Raw genomic sequence first — 14,624 nt, 5'->3', positions numbered from 1 at the left:
TGTTTGAAAATATATATTTTTGAAATATGTTTGAAAAATATGTATTTTTGAAATATGTTTGAAAAATATATTTTTGAAATATATGTTTGAAAAATATATATTTTTGAAATATATGTATAGATATTTCCTGCACTGCTGGAGTGCAGTGGCACAATCAGCTCACTGCAGCCTCGACCTCCCAGGCTCAGGTGATCCTCTCAACTCAGCCTCCCAAGTAGCTGAGACTACAGGTGCACACACCACCATGCCCAGCTAATTTTTGTATTTTTTTGTAGAGACGGGGTTTCGCCATGTTGCCCAAGCTGGTCTCAAATCCTGGACTCAAGCGATCCACCTGCCTTGGTCTCCCAAAGTGCTAGGATTACATGCGTGAGCCACCATGCCCAGCCCAAAAATATTTTTTTATAGCAAAATACTTTCCCGGTGGCTCTAACACCCAGGCAAAATAGCACAACTCCAGAAATATCTGTAATTTAAAAACTGAGAAAACCTCCTAAAAATGATAGCAATACTAATTAGATCATTATAATAAAATGATCTTTATATTCCTTTCAGCTACACTACAAAGAAAGAAACTACTAATAAACTGTTTCAAACCAAGGAATAAAGCCATCCATCACAATTTTTTTTAAAGAGATGGGGACTCGCTTTGTTGCCCTGGCTGATCTCAAACTCCTGGGATTAAGTGATTCTCTATCTTGGCCTCCCAAAGCACTGGGATTACAGGCGTGCACCACTGCACCCAGCCACAATTTCTTTTCTCATCCAAGAACCATCCACTAAATGTGGACTGAAAGTCCACTGCTGTCTATGTAGACTTGAATATCTAGAATGCCCATGAGTATCTGAAACCTTAACCCTTAGGTGAACATTCAGGTAGTTATCCCACCATCAGGTGTCCAACATGACAGCCACCAGAAGCTGCAGTTTCCCTGTTGCCACCAGGCCTGCATCGTCTTCCCTAATTCTAATATCACACAAGGGGATGAATCGATACCCAATGACTTGAAGGCTTACCACGTTCTAGGCATTGTTCTAAACTCCGATGACACTAATGAATAAAACCAGGCCTTACACTAGGAGAACTTTTAAATGTTATAAGGAAGACAAGTGTACAAATAAACTATCCACATTTCTGGAGAGAGGTCTGACCTGCTCTCTCCATCTCCAATATCACCTAGAGCCCCTTGATAAGCCCTCATGGCAACCTGCCATGATATGTGAGTCTGCGGGTATCGGTGTGTTCATTTCTTTGGCTGTCCCTAGACTGTAAACTCGATGAGAACAAGTGCCTCATGTCTATTCTGTTCCTCTATTATATCCCTAGCAAGGTGCCTAGAACACAGCAGGCAACCAAATATTAGTTAATCGGATGGATGGATGGATGAGGACTTAGTCCTTTGAAAACAAAGCAATCCAGTCTCCCTATAGGAAGGTCTACAGGCAATGCCTTACAAAAGGTATATCTAGTGACATAAAATTAACAGTTTTTTTTTTCTAATAAGCCACGGGAAATACATTTTTAAAAATACATACTGCCAGACCCAGTGGCTCACACTCGTCTGTAATCCCAGCATTTTGGGAGGCCAAGGCGGGCGGATCACCTGAGGTCAGGAGTTCAAGACCAGCTTGGACAACATGGCGAAACCCCGTCTCTACTAAAAGTACAAAAATTAGCCGGGCGTGGTGATGGGCACCTGTAATCCCAGCTACTCAGGAAGCTGAGGCAGGAGAATCGCTTGATCCCAGGAGGTGGAGGTTGCAGTGAGCCAAGATCGCACCACTGCACTTCAGTCTGGGTGACAAGAGCGAGACTCCATCTCAAAAAAAAAAAAAAAATTATACCAAAAATAACAAAAAAGGGAGAAATTGTTTAAAACACAACCCCCCAGATTATTGAGGTTGATAACTACTTTCTTAATTTGATGCATCTTTTATTTGTAAACTATTTAATTTCCATTAATTTCTGACTAAAAGCTACCTTTAGAAGAAACTTCAAAATTGATTTTTTAAAGAATCACCCAAATTCATATGTTGAACAGATTTTTAAAAAACATTCTTCCAAATCATGAGAGCTTATTCCAGAAAAGCGCTTTGTCTCTGATGTTTAAGCCAAAAGAAGAAGATAAGCATTCCCAAACGCAGCTGGTCACAATGGATTGCAGCCATCTCTATCAGTGCACATGGTATTTTTCAAGACCACTTTTCAGCTGCTCTTCTCACACTCACGCAATTCCAAGCTCTGTTTTTAGATTAATGAGATTTTCATGGCCATGAGAATGTTTTCCAGGAAATAATTACATGGAAAACATTTTGAGCTTCAAAAATCAAGAGATAAGAGACCATTTTTGCCCTATGTTTTCTCTCCTCCAAGGTCCACTAGGGAAATTTTTAAATTCTTTTGAGGAAAGAAAATTTACATTTTGTTGCTTTATAAATATCATAAAATTACTTAAACTGGTGACCATATTTGATAGTCTATGCCACTGAATCCCTACTTAATATAGTAGATAAGTTCTGTGGCCCCAACAGTTCTGAAATATTGACAAAGATTTTAAAACTTACAACTCAAAGGGCAATGACTTGTTAAATTTGGTTGGAGTCTATTATTTTATCATTTGAACTGCTTACTACTTTTCTTTACAATTCCAGCTTAATATCTACAGAATTGGCCAGGTGCGGTGGCTCACACCTGTATTCCCAACATTTTGGGAGGCCAGGGAGGGCAGATCACTTGACGCCAGGAGTTCGAGACCACCCTGGCCAACATAGCGAAACCCCATCTTTACTAAAAAATACAAAACTTAGCCGGGTGTGGTGGTGCACGCCTGTAATCCCAGCTACTGGGGAGGCTGAGGTACAAGAATCACTTGAACCTAGCAGGCAGAGGTTGCAGTGACCCGAGATTGCACCACTGCAGTCCAGACTCTGTCTCAAAAAAAAAAATCTATAGAACCAAGATAGAAAATTCCTAGAGAAATCAAAGATAATAAAATTCAACAATAAGAGCTAATTCACCTGAGTGCCAAAAACTGAAAATATTTAACAATGTGCCCTTTTCAGGAATAGAGTTCTTAAAGGTAATAGAAAAGTTAAAATCTCAGACATCCAGGCTTAATTCACCTAGTCATACATATAACAACATGGAGTTGTAAATCTTAAAACATCAGAGAAGTATGGGGGTTCCTCAAAAAATTAAACAGATAATTACCTATGATCCAGCAATTCTACTTCTGGGTATATACCCAAAAGAACTAAAAGCAAGGAATCAAACAGATATTTGTATTCCCATGTTCACAGGAGAAGTAACCTAAATGTCAATTGACAGATGAATGGAAAAACAAAATGTGACATATACAAGGGAATATAATTTAGCCTTTAAAAGGAAGGATGGGCGTGGTGGCTCATGCCTGTAATCCCAAGACTTTGGGAGGCCGAGGCAGGCGATCACTTGAGGTCAGGAATTCCAGACCAGCCTGGCCAACAGACCACGGAAACCCCATCTCTATTAAAAATAAAAAAATTAGCTGGGCATGGTGGCACACGCCTGTAATCCCAGCTACTGGGGAGGCTGAGGCAGGAGAATCACTTCAACCTGGGAGACAGAGGTTGCAGCGAGCCAAGATCGTGCTACTGTACTTCAACCTGGGCAACAGAGTGCGACTCTCGGGCGCAGTGGCTCACGCCTGTAATCCCAGCACTTTGGGAAGCCGAGGCGGAAAGATCACGAGGTCAGGACACCGAGACCATCCTGGCTAACATGGTGAAAAAAAAAATACAAAAAATTAGCCGGGTGTAGTGGCGGGCGCCTGTAGTCCCAGCTACTGAGGAGGCTGAGGCAGGAGAATGGCGTGAACCCGGGAGGCGGAGCTTGCAGTGAGCCAAGATGGCGCCACTGCACTCCAGCCTGGGCGACAGAGCCAGACTCCGTCTCAAAAAAAAAAAAAAGTCATTAAATTTAAAAAAATTGAAATCCTGAATATTGTGTTTCTCATTTTCTTGCTCTCCAAATTTCAGCAGATTCAGGTAACTTTTTGGCCAGGTGCAGTGGCTCACGGCTGTAACTGCGGCACTTTGGGAAGTTGAGGTGGGCGGATCACCTAATATCAGGAGCTCGAGACCAGCCTGGCCAACATGGTGAAACCCCGTCTCTACTAAAAACACAAAAATTAGCCTGGTGTGGCGGTGCGTGCCTGTAGTCCCAGCTACTGGGGAGGCTGAAGCACAAGAATGGCTTGAGCCCGGGAGGCAGGGGTTGCAGTGAGCTGAGATCCCACCACTTTGCACTACAGCCTGGGCGACAAAGCAAGACTGTCTCAATCAGTTGATTGAGGAAGGAAATTCTGACACATGCTAGAACATGGATGAACCTGGAATACATCATGCTAAGTGAAATAAATCACTCACAAAAGGACAAATATTATATGATTCCACTTAGATGAGACAGCTAAAATAGTCAAAGTCATACAGACAAAACAGAATGGTGGTTGTCAGTGGCTGGAGAAGGGAGGAAGAAATAGGGAGTAATGTTTAACGGGAACAGAGTTTCAGTTTGGGATGCAGGAAGAGGTTCTGGGGATGGACAGTGGTGATAGCTGTACTACAATGTGAACGTACGCAATGCCACTGAATAATACACTTAACAATGGCTAAAACAGGCCAGGTGTGATGGCTCATGCCTGTAATCCCCCGCTGCTTTGGGAGGCTGAGGCAGGAGGATAGCCTGAGGCCAGGAGTTTAAGACCAGTCTGGGCAACACAGCAAGACCCCAGTCTCTACAAAAAAAAAAAAAATTAATTACCAAGTGTCATGGTGTGCACTTATAGATCCAGCTACTTGGGAGGCTGAAGCAGGAGGACTACTTGAGCCCGGGAGTTCAAGGCTGCAGTGAGCTATGACCATGCCACTGCACTCCAGCTCTGGGCAACAGAATGAAACGCTTTTTAAAAAAAAAACACCAACCAACCAACCAACAACAACAAAAAAACCTAAAAGGGCAAATTTGATGTTACGTACATTTTATCACACACAAAAAATTAGGAAGCATCTAAAATATGACTGGCACAATTGCCAAAGGCACTTGTACTTTTTTTTCTTTTTTTTTTGAGACAAGGTCTGTCACTAAGGCTGGAGTGCAGTGGCACAATCTCAGCTCACTGCAACCTTCACCTCCTGGGCTCAAGTGATCCTCCCACCTCAGCCTCCCAAGTAGCTGGGACTACAGGCACACGCCACCATGCCCAGCTAATTTTCCTATTTTTTGTAGAGTCAGGGTTTCGTTGTGTTGCCCAGGCTGGTCTCAAACTCCTGGGTTCAAGCGATCTGTCCACCTCAGCCTCCCAAAGTGCTGAGATTACAGGCGTGAGCCACTGCATCCAGCCAGCATTTGTACTCTTTTTATTTTTCAGATGGAGTTTCACTCGTTTCCCATGCTGGAGTGCAATGGCGCCATCTCGGTTCACCACAACCTCTGCCTCCCAGGTTCAAGTGATTCTCCTGTCTCAGCCTCCCGAGTAGCAGGGATTACAAGCATGTGCCACCATGCCTGGCTATTTTATATTTTTAGTAGAGATGGGGTTTCTCCATGTTGGTCAGGCTGGTCTCAAACTCCTGACCTCAGGTGATCAGCCCACCTCGGCCTCCCACAGTGCTGAGATTACAGGCGTGAGCCACCACACCTGGCCCTATACTCCTAATAAAGACAAAGGGACACTATTCAAAAATTATTAAAAATATTTGTTGCGATTAGTTTTTAAATTCTCAGATACTGATTTTATGAATGCTGTTACATTAATATTTAAAATACATTGTATGCTAGAAATTTGAATGAGAAAAATTAAATGTCTATGAACAAAAACATCCTATAAACTAAATCTTAAAAACATAAAAACCAGTACTGTGCTTAGCCCTGCGCTCCAAAGTAGTTAGCTGCCTTTTTTTTGAAACAGGGTCTCAGTCAATTGCCCAGGATGGAGTGCAGTGGCACAATCATGGCTCACTGCAGCCTCAAACTCCTGGACTCAAGCAATCCTCCCATCTTGGCCTCCTGAGTAGCTGGGACCACAGGTGCACGCCACCATAGCCGGCTAATTTTTGTATCTTTTATAGAGATGCGGTCTGGCTATGTTGCCCAGGCTGGTCTCGAACTCCTGGCCTCAAGGAATCATCCTGCCTTGCCTTCCAACGTGCTGGAATTACAGGCATGAGCCACCTCGCCCAGCCTGTAGTTAGCTGCTTAATGGTGTGTTTTCTCCTGACGTTATGTTCTTTTCATAACAGCAAGGTATTAAAGATTAAAGTAACTACATAAAAACATGGCAATGGCAAAAAAAAATACTTATTTGCTCTAACTATGATTAGTTGCTAGCAATCGGTAATTTCTCTGATGCAATCATATACCTACATGTATGTACATGTGTATACATTATGCACATATGTGCATAGATACACATATTATGTATACAGAAAACGCTGACATTTGTGATGACATAAACAAATGCATCTTTTGCTTGTTTTAGAAACTGAACATTGGTAAACAAATTCATATTTTATCTAACACTCTGATTCTAGAGCTGAAGCAACTGAAAAGCCCAAAGGCCAAGTTAATTGCCAAGTGTTAACGGTAGAGTCACAGCTAGAATGTAGAAGGGGTGAAATAATGCAACATATTCTATTTTATTTTTATTTATTTATTTATTTTTTGAGACAGAGTCTCGCTCTGTCACCTAGGCTGGAGTGCAGTGGCACGATCTCTGCTCATTGCAAGCTCCGCCTCCCAGGTTCACATCATTCTCCTGCTCAGCCTCCCAAGTAGCTGGGATTACAGGTGCCCACCACCACGCCCGGCTAATTTTTTTGTATTTTTTTTAGTAGAGCCGGGGTTTCACTGTGTTAGCCAGGATGGTCTCCATCTCCTGACCTCGTGATCTGCCCACCTCGGCCTCCCAAACTGCTGGGACTACGGGCGTGAGCCACCGCACCTGGCATTGCTACATATTTTATAAAATTCAATTCAGCTGCAAAAGTTAAAGGCCATTGATTCTCATTAGTGTTCCTGTGTAAGCACTGAGGAAGTTGAATCTGAATTATGTTTTGGGTGTCTCATTTTAAAAAGCTTTATTTATTAACTGAAAAGAATACCTAAAACACGGCAATTTAAGGAAAACGGAGCAAATTATAAAGCCTATTTTGGGAAGCACTAACCTGTATTGTTTTAAGTTATAAGACAAAATTTTAATCACTTAATTTTTAATTCAGTGAAACTTTTTCTCTAACTTCCTCAATAAGTCTTTGTGCCCTAATAAAAAGCATTCATCTCCCGGAGGAGAAATGATGGAGAATTGACCACAATTATGTGTCATCTGATGGTTTATAAAGCATTGAAATCATAAAGTGTTTATACCAAATTATTATTTACTTTATATTTGATAAATTTACATTACCTTCTCGTATTCCTATCCATTCCACACCCACACTGACTTGGATGCCATACAGACATAATAAAAAGCCAACCATATCACCGGGTATTTATTTTACCCATATTCGATTGGAAATCTTAATGTTTCTTAAAATTAGTAAAAATTAAATAAGCTTCATAGCTTTGCTTAATGAAGTTGTTTAAAATAACTTTAGGTGCTATAATTTTAGCTGCTTTAACAATTAAGCACTAACCCCCAGATGCACCCCTGATTTGAACTTCCATTTGACAGATTCTGAAAACTATTAACTACTGTTTCAAAACAGAGCAGGTACGAAGAGCAGAGAACCCTACAAATTTAACAAATCAAGTTTAGTAATAAAAATCCTAGCAAGGAGGCTGATTGTTACCTTTTAATGATAAAATTCCCTAAATTTTAGAAAAATGCATTAAAATTTTCCCATTTCAATTATTTCACATTTGAAAATTATCTTTCAAACTCAATTAAACTCATGTATAATAATACTGACCATTTATGCATCACAGAAATACCTCTTTAAAGAAAAACTTTAAAAACAAAGTAAAAACATGTGGTTACTTTCCATTGTCACATGATAGGAAATTGTACAGTTAAAGACTGCTTTCACTATACAGTAATTTCCTACTTGCAGGCTGATAAATAAAAGTAAAGTGAGCGACCTAGTTTATCTTCCCAGTAATAGCATTAAAACTATTTCTTATACTAGCCCACCTCACACAGCCCCCTTAATACTGACAGTACAGCCACAGCATTAGTGGCAGAGGCTATGTGAGGAAAAACATTTCTAGAGACCAAGAACATCACATAAGATACTTGTATGACACCACGATCATAAATATACATATACTATACAGATTACCTGACAGTGTCTTTTCTTAAACTTCATGAATTGTTAGTATAAGCTGGTGACTGCAGTGTTAAAACCTGTCCTCTTTCTAGGAAATTCAGAGAACTTGCTAGGTCATCAAAAAAGCTCTGATTGCCAAAGTTCAGATTCAGCTTGGAAGAAGTGACAAGGTTCTGAAGGATATCAAATTTCTCACACGCACTTGATACATTCTCTCTTCTCCACTAAGTTATTCGTTTGGCTGATTTCTACTTTCTGCCTACTATTTTTCCCAATGAATACATATAATGTATAAAAGCTCAGCTTCCAGTAATGTCAAGAGGTAAGAAACTGACACAGTTCCAACTTAAAAATATTATGATCAGCTATACAGATGTATCTCTGAGTAAAATAAAGCCACAAGGAGAAAATTTGTAATGTATTAATATTTAACCGGCATTGCGCCATGTTATTACTCAAAAAAGACTGGCTGTATTCTTCAACCTAATTGTTGGTTCTAAAACAGTATCATTTCCCCTTGTTTTGAGGAAATGATGGGGAGAATTTTTTTTTTTTTTTTTTTTTGAGAAGGAGTTTCGCTCTTGTCACCCAGGCTGCAGTGCAACGGCATGATCTCCATTCACAGTAATCTCCACCTCCTGGGTTCAAGGGATTCTCCAGCCTCAGCCTCCCAAGTGGCTGGAATTACAGGCGCCCACCACCACGCCCGGGCTAATTTTTGTATTTTTAGTAGAGACAGGGTTTCATCATTTTGGCCAGGCTGCTCTCGAACTCCTGACCTCAAGTGACCCGCCCGCCTCGGCCTCCCAAAGTGCTGGGATTACAGGCTTGAGCCATGGCACCCAGCCAGGAATACTTTTATAGAAATAATACCTGTGGCTCACACCTGTAATCCCAGCACTTTGGGAGGCCGAGGCAGGTGGATCATAAGGTCAGGAGTTCGAGACCAGCCTGAACAACATGGTGAAACCTCGTCTATACTAAAAATACAAAAATTAGCCAGGCATGGTGGCATGTGCCTGTAATCCTAGCTACTTAGGAGGCTGAGGCAGGAGAATCACTACAACCCGGGAGGCAGAGGTTGTAGTGAGCCGAGATCGTGCCACTGCACTCCAGCCTGGGCAACAGAGCGAGACTCTGTCTCAATTAAAAAAAAAAAAAAAAAAAAAGAGAGAGAGAAATCATACCTGACTGCTCTGAATCAAAGTCGGCTAGAATAATACATGCAAAAACAAGCAGCCTCCAGAGAGAAGAATTAGCCACCCACCATAAGTTTCTGCTGATTCACAACGAGATATTTAAGCAAGTGTCATTTTCATAAACAACCTTCACAAAATACTACACTGAGATAACAAATGTTTCAGATTAACGTACTCAAACTTTGGCAGTTAACTCCTGTTTTGACTGTCTGTTGCTCAATGCTGGAGAAGAATTACACTGCCTGGGAGAAATGAAAAAGAATAGTTAAATTTTAAGAAAGGAATGTTAGACAGTTTTCTCCTCTTTTCCCCCTATAAATTGTAGACAAAGCCCACCTAGTGGTTTAGAATTAGGGAATTAAAAGGTGGATTTTGTTACTATGCTGTAATTAAGAAATTTTCACAATTCCAGCTTGGGGGAGGGGAGGGAGGGGGTGGTTCAGAATTTATACCTATCAAACTGCAAAAAGTTCATTGTATCGGGGTTAAACTGCAAATACTTCTACCCCTCAAAACCAATCTGCAAATTATTTCCCAAATGCTGAGTAAAGAGGTGAGGAGGTTCCAAACTCCAAATCCAGAATGCACCTATTACAGGGCAAAGAATGAAGTTTTCAGGGAAAACACATCACCGATTTTAAAGCTGATTTAATTATATTATTAACTATTCAGACACCTAATAGCCACATTTGCAACATTCAAGCAACCTTATTTAAGCTAACAATATCACACTGCCCACAGTTCCATTTCACAATACCATCTGCCTAAAAACGACAACTTGAACTGAAAACTAATACTAAATCAGGATAACCCTTTTCAATGCCTCCTGCCAATCATTAGGGCAGCGGGATAAGTGAATTGTTAAAGTGTATTGTGCAGCTGCGCTCTCATTCAGTTTCGGAATCTCCTTTGGATATTCGTTCATGCTTGTAGAACCGACCACGCGGCACATTGGGAAACGGTCACATGAACAATGCGTGACTTCCATTGTGCATCAATCCTCCTCTTGTTAGGAGGAAATTAAAAAGTCACATGGACACATGAAAGTACCAAGAAGGCACGCAGCTGAAGATCTGGTGGGGGATGCATGCGGCACCAGCATGGTCGTGGCACCCGAGTGGAAGTGCAACAAACGCCAACATCTTGTTACTTTTAACGCCTAACTTCCTGCAGCGCTGGAACAGCCAGCGGCCGCCGGGAAGCCGAGCTCGGCTGCAGCCCTGCGTCGCCGCACCACGACCCGACCATCCTCTGAGACGCCCGGGACAGGAGCGCCCACCCCCAACCAGGCGCGGACAGACCTCCCGAGCGCAGCCCGGCGGGAACCCGTCAGCGCGGGAACCGGCCTCGAACTCCAGGCGTGGACAGCCGCGAGAAACTGACCTACGCGGTCACCCGGGCTCCCAGAGCTCCCGAGGCGGGGGCCACGACCGCAGGCTTCCCGTCCGCCCGCCCCACGTCGAGGAAGTGGTCGTCACCGACTCCGGCTGGCACTCCCCGAGGGCGCTCGAGCCCGCGTAACGTCTGTCGCCGGGACCCGGCGCCGGGACCAGGGCGGAGCGCGAGGTGGCGCCGCCCCTCCCCACAGCCCGCCCCTGGAACGCGCATCCTCTTGGCGAGCTGGCATCCCTCCCGACACGTGACCGCAGCGGGGACACGCCCGTTCCCCGCCCACTCCCCGCCCCTGCCTGGCCTGCCCACGCCCCCGGCCCGCTCCTGTCTCGCCTAGGCCGCCGGCGCTGGTTCCAGGTTTTGCCAATTACTAGGGAGGCGCAAAGCCTTCGCGCTCCTCCCACCACACCCCGGGGGAAGAAGTGGCAGGCCTTACCCGGAGACTACAAGGAACAGCCCGTGAGAGCCAGTGGAAGACTCCCGTCCCCAGGCAAAATATAAGTCCTGGGTTAATGGTCTGGAAGTCTGTCATTAAGCAATACGTTATCCAGCTGCCCAGATTTTTTTCTTTTTTGCTTTGGCTGCAGCTCGACCCGTGGGAACTTAATTGGCAATGTAAATTAGACAATTTACAAAAAACACCTCCTTTTGCTTTCACCTGTGAAAGGAAGGCTTAAAATGCCATACAGGTGTAACCATTATAGAATAGATACGCGTGAGACAAGGATTTACAAAATTTCCTCACCTCCTCTCCTCCAGATTCCATGCACAAGGCGTCTAGCTAGAGGAGTTAGCAAACAGTCTATAACGTGAAGGTTCAAACTCTAGTATAATTCCACCGTTTTTGTTTTTTTCTTTTTTTGAGGCAAGGTCTCACTGTCTCCCAAGCTGGAGTGTAGTGGTGCGATTTCGGCTCACTGCAGCATCGTCTTCTGGGTTCAAGCGATCCTCCGACCTCAGCTGGACTACAGGCGGGTAATCAAGGGACTGGGACTACAGGCGCGCCCTGCCGCGCCCGGACAATTTTTGTATTTTTAGTAGAGACAGACTCTCCCTATGTTGCCCAGGTTGGTCTCCAACTCCTGGGCCTCCCAAAGTATTGGGATTACAGGCGTAAGCCACCCCTGCAGGCCACAGCTTTGCTTTTTAAAAGCATTTCTGCATAACTAAAAAGACAGGAAATTATGAGCATACGAAAACTGATTTCTGCGTTCCTGAATTTTCTAAATGTATTTAATGAACGTGTTCTTTTGCAATGAAAAAGTAATAAATAGTTATCATTTTTAAAAGGACTGTAGTTTTTCCATCAAGTCTAGAAGCATATATTGAGAACCTATCATAGGCCCGTTTGGTCATTGTGATATGTGTGAAACAGCATGTGGCAGATCTTTTGAAATGATGTTTTTGGATACCACAAGCAATCCTGCTGGTGTATCTCAGGCTGGCATCATCTTTTATTAACAAAGCAGGCACTTTACTAGCACAATACTTCAACTGCAAAATGTGTGGTAACTAAAGCAGCTGTATTTGTCTGGAAAAGAAGAAACCTCAGGGCTTACTATCTAAGGATATTGAACCATCTTTTTTTTTTTTTTTTGAGATGGAGTTTTACTCTTGTGCAGTGGTGCAATCTCGGCTCACTGCAACCTCTACCTCCCAGGTTCAAGCGATTCTCCTGCCTCAGCCTCCTAAGTAGCTGGGACTATAGCACGTGCCACCATACCCGGCTAACTTTTGTATTTTTAGTAGAGATAGGGTTTCACTATATTTGTCAGTCTGATCTCAAACTCCTGATCTCAGGTGATCCACCCGCTTCAGCCTCTGAAGGTGCTGGGACTACAGGTGTGAGCCACCACACTCGGCCTTGAACCATCTTCATAGCCAAAATAAAACTACTGAAATAATGACAATAATAATTGGCTACAGAAATAATTTTCCATGATTCCATGAAAGCCTTCATTCTCTCTGTGATGATTTAATTACCTAAATTCACAACTTACACTTTGCAACTCCCTTCTACGGTTTGTAAATGAAAAACAGATTGCAATCAATAGGAGGATGAAGTATTAATCACTACAGTTATCAATAAGAGAAGTCCCAATCTTGATAGCATTACTATTTGTACTGTATTTTTAAAGGACTTTATTTGGTATTTCCATAAAATATGCAGAAAAGATATCTCATGGGCATTTATATTATTGACGGCTAGTACAGGTAAACTCACCATGATGGCATAACAGAATTCATTATTCTAGAACACTGTGTCTAATGGAATTTTCTGCGATGATAGAAATGTTCTATAATTCTACCTTGTCCAGTACAGTAGCCACTAGCCACATGTGGCTATTGAGCACCTGAAGTGTGGCCAGTGTGACTGAAGGTTTCAAGTTTTATTTAATTTAAATAGCCACATGTGCATAGCAGTTACCATATTGGGCAGTGCAGTTCTAGAATAACAAAACTATCACTAGATTGTCCCCGTCATATCATACTCTATTTTAAGAATCATTTGGCAGAAGTAGAACCTCTGGAACTAGTTAATATTTTCCTTCATATTCCTTTCTGAGCTTTAAGCGGATAGATATTTTAACTTTACGGATGCGGCATATTAAAGTAACTATTAATATAATCCCTACATATATAAGTAGGAATTGCAATGGAAGCTCTGACTGGTTGTGAAATGGATTTGGGAGTATCTAACCCCTGGCCCTGCCATTCCCGGGCCTGCCTGACCCACATTGAAAAGTGAACCGGGTAACTTTAGACCAGGTTGGGCTTCATCAGAATTGCTCACTGCCTGGTTCAGACTGGATTCACCTTGGACTCTTTTGTTTCAGGAAACTTAGGAGCCCAAATCTCTCTACCGTCACCCCCCTCCCCGCATTCCAATGACCTCCTTCAGAATGTGATCCTCTTTAGATTGTAGTACCTAATATCTGTGTCCTTGCAGTTTTGTCTTAAGCCTGAGACATCCCAGAATGCACTTAGTGCATTGCATGTTTTAAAAACACTCCCCTGGTGCCAGTGTGACTTTGAAGTGCTGCAGGAACACGCTAAAAGCTTAAGTGTCATTAAAAGGAGGATTTTATGGACTGAGACTTTGGGGAGGGCTTTGGGTAATTACTGCCTGGAATACTGAAAAGTAGGTCAGATGTCATCAGGCGAATGCAGATAAACCATTGAGTTGAGGGAAATGAATCATTCCCTTATACCTACATATGAAAGACTTTGTAGTTACTATTAACTCCAGACCATCAAAGCTATGAGGTCATTGGGAGTTTTTCTCTCTTAAAAGTGGTCTAAATTTGTTATTTGTCATTTGTGCCATTACACTTAGTTTATTTAATAACAGGAATGAATTGGTATATTTTCAGATATTAAATTCTTTTGATCTAGACTTAATTTTGTACTCTCTTTTCCTGCAGGTATGACACACAGATGTCTAAGCAACTGCCTTCCAGCAGTGATTGATTTTGCTGGTTCCCCACACAAAAAGTTTGGAAGAGACCCTTATGTCTTCTGTAGAGTTTCTTGGTTGTAAGCAGCAAGCACTGGTGCTGGCTAACTTAAGCAAATAAAGAATATATCACGCAGACATCAAAGAAACAGCTGGAAATCTGGCTTGGCAAAGGCTGGATTAGGGCACTTCTGGGGATGTGGGTAGTAGGAATAGTCTATAGTTTTTCCTCGGTGCGAACACTGGGAAAGAATATGTTCCAATTATTTTCA

At 42.5% G+C, this 14,624-nt stretch overlaps 1 protein-coding gene across 2 annotated transcripts in view; it reads right to left on the bottom strand.

Moving 5' to 3' along the window:
* The window catches only part of OSBPL1A (oxysterol binding protein like 1A), a 233,523-nt gene extending 222,185 nt beyond the window's left edge, over positions 1-11,338 (bottom strand). Inside the window, exon 1 of one of the 2 annotated variants that reach the window (XM_058438552.1) lies at positions 11,332-11,338. The gene's annotated coding sequence lies outside the window, so the exon portion shown is untranslated. Of the gene's footprint in view, positions 1-10,886; positions 11,057-11,331 lie in introns of those variants that run through there. The other variant, XM_032152621.2, reaches the window with a different exon arrangement.
* Positions 11,339-14,624: the final 3,286 nt, after the last annotated feature.

This window comes from Hylobates moloch, unplaced genomic scaffold, assembly GCF_009828535.3.
Source record: "Hylobates moloch isolate HMO894 unplaced genomic scaffold, HMol_V3 SCAFFOLD_5, whole genome shotgun sequence".
Taxonomy (NCBI): Eukaryota; Metazoa; Chordata; class Mammalia; order Primates; family Hylobatidae; genus Hylobates; species Hylobates moloch.
This window is presented reverse-complemented; position numbering and strand designations above follow the sequence as displayed.